Below are 13665 nucleotides of genomic sequence, written 5' to 3'. Positions count from 1 at the left end.
TGCCCTTTTAAGGGCAATGCCCATACAAATGCCCTTTTCAGGGCAATGGGGAGCTTAGGTTTTTTAGATTTTTTTTTTTATTTGGGGGTTTGGTTGTGTGGGTGGTGGGTTTACTGTTGGGGGGGTGTTTGTATTTTATTTTACAGGTAAAAGAGCTGATTTATTTGGGGCAATGCCCCGCAAAAGGCCCTTTTAAGGGCCATTGGTAGTTTATTGTAGGCTAGGGTTTTTTTTTTATTTTGGGGGGGCTTTTTTATTTTGATAGGGCTATTAGATTAGGTGTAATTAGTTTAAATATTTGATAATTTATTTTTTATTTTGTGTAACTTAGTGTTTTTTATTTTGTGTAACTTAGTGTTTTTTATTTTGTGTAACTTAGTAATTTTTAATAGTAGATTTAAATAACTTGAGTAGGGTTAGGTTTTTAAATATGTAATATAGTTAATTTAATTGTTAGTTGAATGTAATTTTAGTATAATAGTTAGGGTAGGTTAATTAATTAGTAGTTTAATATAGTTTAATGTAATTTTAGTATAATAGTTAGGGTAGGTTAATTAGTAGTTTAATATAGTTTAATGTAATTTTAGTATAATAGTTAGGGTAGGTTAATTAATAGTTTAATATAGTTTAATGTAATTTTAGTATAATAGTTAGGGTAGGTTAATTAATAGTTTAATATAGTTTAATTTAATTCTAAAGGTAAGTTTAAATGTATTATAAGATAGGGATGAGTTAATATTTAATGTAAAGTTAGCGGGTTGTTAGGTTTAGGGGTTAATAGCTTAATTTAGTTTATGGCGATGTGGGGGGCTGGCGGTTTAGGGGTTAATAGGTTTAGTAATTGGTAGTGATGTGGGAGGCCAGGGGTTTAGGGGTTAATACATTTATTTAGTTGCGGTGGGCTCCAGGAGCGGAGGGATAGAGGTTAATACATTTATTTAGTTGCAGCGGGGTCCGGGAGCGGTGGGATAGGGATTAATAACTTTATTAGAGTTGCGGTGGGCTCCGGGAGCGGTGGGATAGGGATTAATAGATTTATTTAGTTGCGGCGCGGTCCGGGAGCGGAGGGATAGGGGTTAATAACTTTATTAGAGTTGTGGTGGGCTCGGGGAGTGGCGGGATAGGGTTTAATACATTTATTTAGTTACAGTGGGCTCCGGTAGCGGCGGGATAGGGGTTAATACTTTTATTTAGTTGCGGTGGGCTCCGGGAGTGGCGGAATAGAAGTTAATAACTTTATTTAGGTGGCGGCGATGTCGGGCGGCAGATTAGGGGTGTTTAGACTCGGGCTTATGTTAGGGTGTTAGGTGTAAACTTTACTGGTTTTCTACCATAGAAATCAATGGGATATCGGGCAGCAGCGAACATAAGCTTTCGCTGCTTTCAGACTCCCATTGATTCCTATGGCATCTGCGGCCTCCAGGGTGGCGGATTGAAAACCAGGTACGCTGGGCCGGAATAGTGGCGAGCGTACCTGTTAGAAGTTTGTTAACTTGCAAAAGTTGTCAGATAGTGCCGAATGTGTATTCGGAACATCTGTAATGATGTAAGCATCGATCTGTGTTGGATTGAGACTGGCAGATCGTATGTTACGTCACAAATTTCAACTTTTGCCGGTCTGTAGACTTTGATAAATGGGTCGAATCAGGCTTGCCACAATTACGCTGCGGAATTCCAGCGTATTTGCGGTTGACAGCTTGATAAATATCCCTCAATGAGTGAATATAGAGGGAGTGTATACTTGCTGTGTTTTGACATCTCATGACAGCAAATTGATAGTTTTTAACTGTATATAATGCTAAGTTTAGTCTCCTACTTTAAGAGTAGGAGACTATTCACATACACCACAAAGTAACACATTCAGCAAGCACAAACCGCTATATTGATTGTCAAATGAATAACACATTTCAATTTTATGTTCAGTGACCTGTGATGTGAGTGACTGCAAAAGTGGGATGAAGGTCCAAATGGGTGAATGAGAAAGTGAGTATGCATGGGGGTGAGTGGGACGGAGTTGGAGAATTAATGTGCAATGAGTAAAGGGAAAGGGAGGGAAATGGAGAGTGAGTGTGCAGGGAATTGAATGTGGGAAGAGGGAGAGTGAGTATGCATGGGAGTGAATGAGAAAGTGAGTATGCATGGGAGTGAATGTGGATGAATGACTAAATAGAGAGGGAGAGAGATGGCGATTGAGTGTGTATGGGGGTGAATGTGGGTGAATGACTGAATAGGGAGGGAGAGAGATGGAGAGTAAGTGTGTATGGGGTGAATGTAAGTGAAAGAATAAAGGGAGATGAAGGGAGATGAAGAGTGAGTGCGCATGTGGGTGAATTATTGAATAGAGAGGGAGATGGAAAGTGAGTGTGCATGGGGTGAATGTGAGTGAATAAGTGAATATTGAGGGAGAGAGATGGAGAGTGAGTGTGTATGGGGGTGAATGTGCGTGAAAGACTAAATAGAAAAGAAGGGAGATGGAGAATGATTGTGCATGGTAGTAAATGTGAGTGAATGAGTCAATAGGGAGGGAGATGGAGAGTGAGTGTGCATGGGGGTGAATGTGAGTGAACAAGTGAAACGGGAGGGAGAGAGATGGAGAGTGAGTGTGCATGGGGTGAATGTGGGTAAATGACTGAATATAGAATGAGGGAGATGGAGAGTGAGTGTGCATGGGGTGAATGTGGGTGAATGACTGAATATAGAAGGAGGGAGATGGAGAGTGAGTGTGCATGGAAGTGAATGTGAGTGGATGAGTGAATACGGAGGAAGAGATGGAGAATGAGTGTGCAAGGGGGTGACTATGAATGAATGAGTGCAGGGAGAGGAAGGGAGATGGAGAGTGAGTGTGCATGGGGTGAATGTGGGTGAATGACTGAATAGAGAATGATGGAGATGGAGAGTGAGTGTGCATGGGAGTGAATGTGAGTGAATGAGTGAATACGGAGGAAGAGAGATGGAGAATGAGTGTGCAAGGAGGGGAATATGAGTGAATGAGTAAAGGGAGAGGAAGGGAGATGGAGAGTGAGTGTGCATTGTGGTGAATGTGGGTGGGTGAATGACTGAATAGAGAGTTAGATGGAAAGTGAGTGTGCATGGGTAGAATGTGGGTGAATGAGTGAAGGGAGAGGTAAGGACATGCAGAATGAGTGTGCATGGGTAGAATGTGGGTGAATGAGTGAAGGGAGAGGGAAGTACATGCATAATGAGTGTGCATGGGTAGAACATGGGTGAATGAGTGAAGAGAGAGGGAGAGAGATGGAGAGTGAGTGTGCATGGGGGTGAATGTGAGTGAACAAGTGTAATGGGAGGGAGAGAGATGGAGAGTGAGTGTGCATGGGGTCAATGTGGGTGAAAGACTGAATATAGAAGGAGGGAGATGTAGAGTGAGTGTGCATGGAAGTGAATGTGAGTGGATGAGTGAATATGGAGGAAGAGATGGAGATGAGTGTGCAAGGGGTGACTATGAATGAATGAGTGCAGGGAGAGGAAGGGAGATGGAGAGTGAGTGTGCATGGGGTGAATGTGGGTGAATGACTGAATAGAGAAGGAGGGAGATGGAGAGTGAGTGTGCATGGGAGTGAATGTGAGTGAATGAGTGAATACGGAGGAAGAGAGATGGAGAATGAGTGTGCAAGGAGGGGAATATGAGTGAATGAGTAAAGGTAGAGGAAGGGGGATGGAGAGTGAGTGTGCATTGTGGTGAATGTGGGTGAATGACTGAATAGTGAGGGAGATGGAAAGTGAGTGTGCATGGTTAGAATGTGGGTGAATGAGTGAAGGGAGAGGGAAGGACATGCAGAATAAGTGTGCATGGGTAGAACGTGGGTGAATGAGTGAAGGGAGAGGGAAGGACATGCAGAATGAGTGTGCATGGGTAGAATGTAGGTGAATGAGTGAAGGGAGAGGGAAGAACATGCAGAATGAGTGTGCATGGGTAGAATGTGGGTGAATGAGTGAAGGGAGAGGGAAGGACATGCAGAATGAGTGTGCATGGGTAGAGTGTGGGTGAATGAGTGAAGGGAGAGGGAAGGACATGCAGAATGAGTGTGCATGGGTAGAATGTAGGTGAATGAGTGAAAGGAGAGGGAAGGACATGCAGAATGAGTGTGCATGGGTAGAACGTGGGTGAATGAGTGACGAGAGAGGGAGAGAGATGGAGAGTGAGTGTGCATAATGAGAATGTGGGTGAATGATTAAAAAGAGATGGAGAGATGGAGAGTGAGTGTGCATGAGGAGAATGTGGGTGAGTGAGGGATGGTAGAGGGAAAGAGATGGAGAGTGAGTGTGCATGGGGAGAATGTGGGTGAGTGAGGGAAGGTAGAGGGAAAGAGATGGAGAGTGAGTGTGCATGGGGGTTGTATGTGGGGGAATGAGTAGATAGAGTGGGCGGGAGTATGTTTGAGAATGAGGGAGGAAGATGGACAATGATTGTCAATAGGGGGATATGTGGGAAAATGTGTGAAGGGAGTGGGAGTGGGATGAAGGCCAGGCTTTTCAAAAGGTGCAAACCTATGTTAAAATGCAGAACATTAAACACATTTTAATTCAAAGACATTTCTGTTGTGTTGCTATAGAATAACATATAAGCCAAGTAATAATGTTTTATTAAAAAATTAACATATTTTTTCTACAATTATTTATCAATAACCAAACCCCACCCACCATTTCCCTTATTTGGAGGAGCCAATCTGGGCTTTAGTTTGCAGACAACAAGGCTAGTCATAGTCATAATCTTAGTATAAAATGCATTGTTTTGCAGTTGCTATAATCTGATAAAGCCAATTAGAGACAGACATGTAGCAGAGTTAGCCTCAATAAGGTAACAGGGTGCATTTTAAGTTCTGAGAATTAGATATTGCTCAATTTCAGTGCTAAATTACATAAAAAGTTTTTTTTCATTATTCATAACTAAACATTTTATATAAAATTCTCAAGGTGCTTACTGTCCCTTTAATTACTAATATAGGTTGTGACTTTAATAGCTCATTGACACAGGAGCAGTTGCTTCACCAGAGGAACTGTTGATTTTTTAATGCTTCACCTTTGATGAGCAATTGCTTACTAACTTGTAGTTCCTTTGGAAAACTCTAAGTGTATGGACACGAAATGCAGTTTTACTCAGCACTTCCATTTGTAGAAAAAAAATGAATAAATGCAAAAATATCCTTTTATGTGAGCAAAAAAGTGCATTTAGATTTGGAAGAAAAAATAATAATTTTGCTTTACTTTTTTGCATTTGTTTCAAAATGCAAAACGAGCAGTCCCCTTAAAGGAACAAACAAATCAAAAATGATGGTGCAGCATAAAATGTGTTCATGTGTTCCCCCATTCTAGCGGTTAAAACCGATACTGTAAAAGTTTAAAGGCTTTTCTACAGGCAGAAAAAGGTCGAAAGTTTAGAGTTACGCTCTTCAGGCGGGAAAGGTTTCAAACGTTCAGATCTAGGGCCCGATGATAAAAGGATCGTCAAAACCGCAAGAAATGCTCATTTCAGTACCGCCAGTCTCGCAATATGTTCGCTGGGCAAAATGTTATAAAAAAGCGTGCTGACCCTCGCTGTCCAGACAAATGCTGAAGTGCCTTCCATAAGAAACAATAAGGATCCCGTACTCTTCAACAATCTACCCACATCGCCAATGAATGCGGTTCTCCGCAGTATGGAGGGCGCATGCTTTCAAAGAGTGTTTACACAACACAGAATGTGCATTTAGTAAATGTAAAAAAGGGTTTCTGTTTAGGAACAGTTCAAATGATAAGTATGTAAACTAAGTTTCGCTGGCACAACTGAAAGGGTGGCAAGACAGGTATGTGTGAAAAGGTTTACCTAAGCTGGGGGATATTGTTTACAACATTAGAAACACCCAGCAATGTCTCCCAATTAAATGGACAGTCTAGTCTAAATTAAACTTTCATGATTCAGTTAGGGAATGCAATTTTAAACAACTTTCCAATTCACTTTTATCATCAAATTTGCTTTGTTCTCTTACTATTCTTGGTATTGGTAGTTGAAAGCTAAACCTAGGTAGGCTCATATGCTAATTTCTAAGCCCTTGAAGGCCACCTCTTATCTGAATGCATTTGATAGTTTTTCACAACTAGAGGGCATTAGTTCATGTGTGCCATATAGATAAACATTGTGCTCAAGTCTGTGGAGTTACCTAGGAGTCAGCACTGATTGGCTAAAATGCAAGTCTGTCAAAATAACTGAAATAAGGGGGCAGTCTGCAGAGGCTTAGATACAAGGTAATTACAGAGGTAAAAAGTGTATCATTAACACAGTGTTGGTTATGCAAAACTGGGGAATGGGTAATAAAGGGATTATCTACCTTTATAAACAATACAAATTCTGGAGTAGATTGACCATTGAATGTACCTGGAACTCTTATAGAATGCCTATATATTTGCTATGAATAAGATCACCATTGTATGGCATTGTTAATAAAGAACAATTTTTAAAAAACAAACAAACCTTTAAGAGCTGGTGGATTGTGGGTACTACAGGTGAAACTCGAAAAATTAGAATATTGTGCAAAAGTTCATTTATTTCACTAATGCAACTTAAAAGGTGAAACTAATATATGAGATAGACTCATTACATGCAAAGCAAGATAGTTCAAGCCGTGATTTGTCATAATTGTGATAATTATGGCTTACAGCTCATGAAAACCCCAAATCCACAATCTCAGAAAATTAGAATATTGTGAAAAGGTGCAATATTCTAGGCTCAAAGTGTCCCACTCTAATCAGCTAATTAAGCCATAACACCTGCAAAGGGTTCCTGAGTCTTTAAATGGTCTCTCAGTCTGGTCCAGTGTGAAGTTTCCACAGTCTGTGTTGATTTGTGGAGCCATGTCATCTGCTGGTGTTGGTCCACTGTGCTTCATTAAGTCCAGGGTCAACGCAGCCGGTAAACTACTGGATATGTGGCAACCCCACCCAGAGCTGCTTGGGTAATGTCAGCTTTACCTGGGTAATCCTAGGATTACCCAGATTTTGGACTTAACCCGTAACATACAGTGTATGAATATAATGCAAAATGCTTGTAATGGACTGTGAATTCCGCTTTTATGTCCCTTTAAATTAATCATACAATGTTTTCTAGAACAATGCTGATAAAAGCTTTTGGCATCAGATTTAAGAAATACAGATGTCCAAAAAAATGTATTCATGTCCTGCAGAGCACAGCAATTTTTTTAATGAAATACTGAACACTTGCCTTGCTCCTGTGCAGCACACAGAATAACATGTGCTTACTGTCCAATCAGCAGCCATAGGGAAATCTAGTTGAGTGTCTGAGTGTTCAATAGTGAATTATGTGTACTAGTGACTGAGTACAGTAGTAAATTGTTTGTGCAAATAACTAAGGGCCAGATTATCAAAATTTTACTGGCAGAGAAAGAAATCAAACATTTTTTTGAGCATCTCATTGTAAAGTAGGTGTCTCTCTTTCCCATCTTGAACCCTACTGCATAACAAGGTAAACAGCTCTCAAGATAAAATTTGCCTTTCTAAAATTCTTTGTGGGAGCTCGTAGTATTGAGGACCTCTTGCCAGACCAGAAAGCTTTAGAGAATTGGGTCCTAAGTATGCAAAAGTGAGTTCTGTGGGAAGTAGCGAACTGTGGGCTAGATTACTAATGGAGCGCTTGAGCAATAAGTGGTATATTGTGAGGGTTTGTGCTCATCAGGCTTATTGCTCGTATTACGAGTTTAAAGTAAACACAATCGTGGGAGTGCAATCGCGATTTATGCTAGAATGATTGCGCAACTTCAAAGCTCCGGTGAACTGTTTTGTGAAACTAAAAAGTTGCACAAAGAACATCAAAAACACATCACAAAGTATAGTTACACTCATAACTATAATTTTCACTCAAAAATAATCAAGGCTCAAAGATATGAGGTATCAGGTGTTAGAAATATATGTCTTTATATGTGTACATATGTATGTATTTATATGTGTATATATGTATTTACAGACATAAATACACATATAAACACATACGTACATATGAATACATATATAAACATATATACAAATGTGCATTGGAGCCCTTTGCCATTAAGTAGATGAAAACATGTTAAAGCATATTTATGCAATATTCATATTTAATAAATGTTTTAACTATGTATTTACTGTATTTTTTTGACATTCCAATGTTCTGCACATAGCAGAATAAGTTCTATGCATTTCTAAATAGATATTCCTATATGTATATATTATCTGTATATATATATATATTTATATATTAGATATGTGCGATTCGTTTTGGAAATTCAGCAAATTCGGCGATTCGGATCGAACGAATTTCTGAATTAAAATACTGCCGAATTTACCGAATAAATCCGAATTACTTCGGATTTATTCAGTAAATTCGGATGGCCATGGATTACTACTATTGTACAGTATAAGTCTAGTCCCACCTAACACTTACCGAAATTCCGAACCGAATCGAACCGAATCCAGCCGAATTAAGTACATAATACTAGTCTAATCCCACCTAACACTTACCGAAATTCTGAATTTCCAAACCGAACCGAATCGAACCGAATCCAGCCGAATTTATTTAAATCCGAATGAATCCGAAACAAATCCGAACCGAATTTATTCGAATCCGAATGAATCCGAAACAAATCCGAACCAAATTGATTCAAATTTTTTCGAATTCTAATCGCTCCGAACCAAAATTCGAAAAAATCCGAATCGATCCGAACCGAACCAAACCGAATTTTTTCGCCATGCACATGTCTATTATATATATCTATATATTGTACCAAAATGCCATCAGATGTATGTAGAAATATTTATTTTTTAATAAATAGAACATATTCTGTTATGTAAAGAACATTGGAATATGAAATATTCATATTTTCATGTTGGTTTAGTGCAAATGAGAATATGCGATAGTGTTTTTTTCTCCCGATGATCAAAAGTGCTGCGAGGCGGCGAGTGTTTTACTATACATCACAATGGGTGCCGATGCAGGCGAAATATTCCAAGTAAAGGATCCCTTTTAAATATATAGAACACAACTTAATAACTATACCTATGTACCCCTAAACCGACATAAACCACCACCGCAAATGAACCCTGCGCTAACTAACTAACCCCTAAACAGCCAATAGCCCACAACAAGAAACTTCTTAACCTATTAACTCCTATACCGCCAATAGCCCACCGCAATAAACTTCCTAATGTATTAACCCCTACACTGCAAATAGCCCACCACAAACACCCCCTACACTACTTAACCCCTATACTGCCAATATCCCCTAATCTATTAACCCCTACACCGCCACAACCCACCAACACAAACTACCCCTAAACTACTCATCTACTGTAACTAACACCTTACTCCCAACCTCTTATCTAAAAAAAACCCTAAATTAAAAAAATAACAAACACTAAATTTACCAAAAATAAAAAAATTAACATTACAGAAAATAAAAAAACACTACCAAAATAACAAACTCACAGTTATGACCATTCTAAAACTAAAGCCCCCCTTAAAAATACCACCTCAAAATAAAAAACCCTATACTAACACTAGACTAAACTATAGCAATAGCTCATAGAAGGGCTTTTTGTAGGGCATTACCCTAGATTAATAACGCTCTGGTTTCTTTAAAAAAAACAACCTACAATAAAAGTAAGCCCCCAACCACCAAAAAAAAAGGTATCTAAAATAAAACTACCCTAAGGATTGCCCTGAAAAGGGCATTTGGCTGGACATTGCCCTCAGAAGGATATTAAGCTCTTTTGCTGCCTAAACAAAAAAACAAAAATCCTATTCTTGAAAATAAAAAACCCACCCACAAAAAAGCCTAGCACTAAACCCCAAAGAAGGTACTCACCAAATTTGAATCCGGGTCTTACATGCTTGCCAACTGCGGTGCTCCTCTTCTACAATGCCTTGCCAAAGTATTCACCCCCCTTGACTTTTTACCTATTTTGTTACATTACAGCCTTACGTTCAATGTTTTATTAATCTGAATTTTATGTGATGGATCAGAACACAATAGTCTAAGTTGGTGAAGTGAAATGAGAAAAATATATACATAAAATTATTTTTTAGAAAGAGAAAACAGAAAATTGGCATGTGCGTATGTATTCACCCCCTTTGTTATAAAGCCCATAAAAAGCTCTGGTGTAACCAATTACCTTCAGAAGTCACATAATTAGTGAAATGATGTCCACCTGGGTGCAATCTAAGTGTCACATGATCTGTCATTACATATACACACCTTTTTTGAAAGGCCCCAGAGGCTGCAACACTTAAGCAAGAGGCACCACTAACCAAACACTGCCATGAAGACCAAGGAACTCTCCAAACAAGGGACAATGTTGTTGAGAAGTACAGGGTTAGGTTTCTAAAAAAATATCCAAATCTTTGATCCCCAGGAGCACCATCAAATCTATCATAACCAAATGGAAAGAACATGGCACACCAGCAAACCTGCCAAGAGACGGCTGCCCACCAAAACTCACGAACCGGGCAAGGAGGGCATTAATCAGAGAGGCAGCACAGAGACCTAGGGTAACCCTGGAGGAACTGCAGAGTTTCACAGCAGAGACTGGAGTATCTGTACATAGGACGACAATAAGCCGTACGCTCCATAGAGTTGGGCTTTATGGCAGAGTGGCCAGAAGAAAGCCATTACTTTCAGCAAAAAACAAAATGCACGTTTTGAGTTTGCGAAAAGGCATGTGGGAGACTCCCAAAATGTATGGAGGAAGGTGCTCTGGTCTGATGAGACTAAAATTGAACTTTTTGGCCAGCAAAGTAAACGCTATGTCTTGCGCAAACCCAACACATCAAATCACAAAAATAACACCATTCCCACAGTGAAACATGGTGGTGGCAGCATCATGCTGTGGGGATGTTTTTCAGCAGCTGGGACTGGGAAACTGGTCCGAGTGGAGGGAAAGATGGATGGTGCTAAATACAGGGATATTCTTGAGCAAAACCTGTACCACTCTGTGCGTGATTTGAGGCTAGGGCGGAGGTTCACCTTCCAGCAGGACAATGACCCCAAACACACTGCTAAAGCAACACTTGAGTGGTTTAAGGGGAAACATGTAAATGTGTTGGAATGGCCTAGTCAAAGCCCAGACCTCAAACCAATAGAAAATCTGTGGTCAAACTTAAAGATTGCTGTTCACAAACGCAAACCATCCAACTTGAAAGAGCTGGAGCAGTTTTGCAAGGAGGAATGGACAAAAATCCCAGTGGTAAGATGTGGCAAGCTCATAGAAACTTATCCAAAGCGACTTGGAGGTGTGATTGCCGCAGTATTGACTTTAGGGGGGTGAATAGTTGTGCACATTGACTATTTCTGTTATTTTGTCCTATTTGTTGTTTGCTTCACAATAAAAAAAAAAAAACATCTTCAAAGTTGTGGGCATGTTCTGTAAATTAATTGATGCAAATCCTCAAACAATCCATGTTAATTCCAGGTTGTGAGGCAACAAAACATGAAAAATGCCAAGGGGGGTGAATACTTTGGCAAGGCATTTGTCTCCCGGCAGCGATGGTCCATCTTCATTCTTTAACCAGCGGCAGTGGTCCAACTTCTTTCTTGATGCCAGCGGCAGTGGTCCATCTTCAGCCATCTTCTTCCAACATTCCGCTGGGGAAGTCTTCATCCATCTTCCTCCCGATGCCTCTTCTTATCATCACCTCTTCTGATCTTCCGTCCTCTACATGCAGTCACCTGCCGCACATTGAATTTTGAATGCAATGTACTCCATTATATAGGGGTACCATTGAATTACTGTTGGCTGATTTTCTAAATCAAATTCAAATCAGCCAATAGAAGGAAAGCTTTTTCTATTAGCTGATTTAAATTTGGTTTGAATATCGGTGCCAGAGTCTGATAAAAGGGAATACAGTAGTGAAATACTTGTGCTTATGACTGAGTATGCAGTAGGTAATTATGTGTGCTTATAACTGAGTGTGCAATAGGGAATAGTGGGTTCTTGTAACTGAGTATACAGTCGTGAACTACTTGTGCTTATGACTGAGTGTGTAATAGGGAACTGTATGTGCCTATGGCTGAATGTGCAATAGGGAATTGTGTGTGCATATGGTGAGTGTGCAATAGGGAACTGTAACATAGTATTATAGTAACACTAGTTGATAAGCCTGCCCAAAGGGCAGTCTATGTGTTGTAAATACAACCCCCCAAGGTACAAAAAATAGAAATACAGAAAAAAATAAACACATTATCCAAAATAAAAAAAATAAACCTAATCCCTATGAAAATAAAAAGCCCCCCAAAATAAAAACACCCCCTTATCTAATGCTAAACTACCAATATTCCTTAAAAGGGTTTTTTCTAGAGCATTGCCCTAAGTTAACTCAAATGACTTCCGTGGTCTCTCTATATGCCTAATTTCTCCTCAGTTTTCATCTGTATCTGCGTAGAAGACACCAAATTAAGGCGTGTATATGCTCACAGCATATATTCCAGATGACCGGCTCTTTATATGTGCAAAGAAGTAGAATTTCACAGGTTTTTTCATAAAAAGCTGTATTTTTATTGTGCCCAACGCGTTTCAATGGACCCAGCCGTCTTTCTCAAGAGCATTTAAAAGTGCTTTACAAACCAAAGCATACCTTTCCGCTACACAGGTGGTTTTTAAATACATAATCAGTAACGCTACCTGTTACCTCGTTAGAAGAAAACCAGGCTTACACACGTTGAAAATTAACATGCAAAATTTAATCTTAAAAATATTATTTATACATTTGTTATTAAGTCCCTTATCTAAAAACAACAATACTTTGAATTTCTTAGTTAAAATTCTGTGGGTTTTTTGGGCACTTTGAAAAAGAGCTGAATGCCCTTTTAAGGACATTGCCCATACAAATGCCCTTTTCAGGGCAATGGGTAGATTAAGTTTATTAGTGTTAGGTTTTTTATTTTGGGGGGTTTGGTGGGTGGGGTTTTTTACTGTTAGTAACGCTACCTGTTACCTCATTAGAGGAAAACCAGGCTTACACATGTTGAAAATAATGCAAAAACCTGTATCTTAATCTTAAAAATATTATTTATACATTTGTTATTAAGTCCCTTATCTAAAAACAACAATACTTTGAATTGCTTAGTTAAAATTCTGTGGGGGGTTTTGGGCACTTTGAAAAAGAGCTGAATGCCCTTTTAAGAACATTGCCCATACAAATGCCCTTTTCAGGGCAATGGGTAGATTAGGTTTATTAGTGTTAGGTTTTTTTATTTTGGGGGGTTTGGTGGGTGGGGGGTTTTACTGTTAGGGGGGACTTTGTTTATTTTTAATGTAAAAGAGCTGTTTAACTTAGGGCAATGCCCTACAAAAAAGCCCTTTTAAGGGCTATTGGTAGTTTAGCATTAGATTAGGGGGTGTTTTTATTTTGGGGGGGCTTTTTTATTTTCATAGGGATTAGGTTAAATTTTTTAATTTGGATAAAGTGTTTATTATTTTTTGTAATGTTAGCCTTTTTTATTTTTTGTAATTAGATTAATCTAATGTAATTTTTATTTTATTTTTTATTGTAATGTAGTTTATTTTTATTGTAATTAAGAGGTTAATTTAGGGGGAGTTAGGTTAGATTAGGGGTCTTAGTCATTAAATTAGTTTTTTGCGTTGTGGGGGTTGGCGGTGTAGGAGTTAATAGGTAAATTAGATTTA

Source organism: Bombina bombina, chromosome 1 (assembly GCF_027579735.1).
Source record: "Bombina bombina isolate aBomBom1 chromosome 1, aBomBom1.pri, whole genome shotgun sequence".
Taxonomy (NCBI): domain Eukaryota; kingdom Metazoa; phylum Chordata; class Amphibia; order Anura; family Bombinatoridae; genus Bombina; species Bombina bombina.
Note: the sequence above shows the minus strand (reverse complement) of the source record.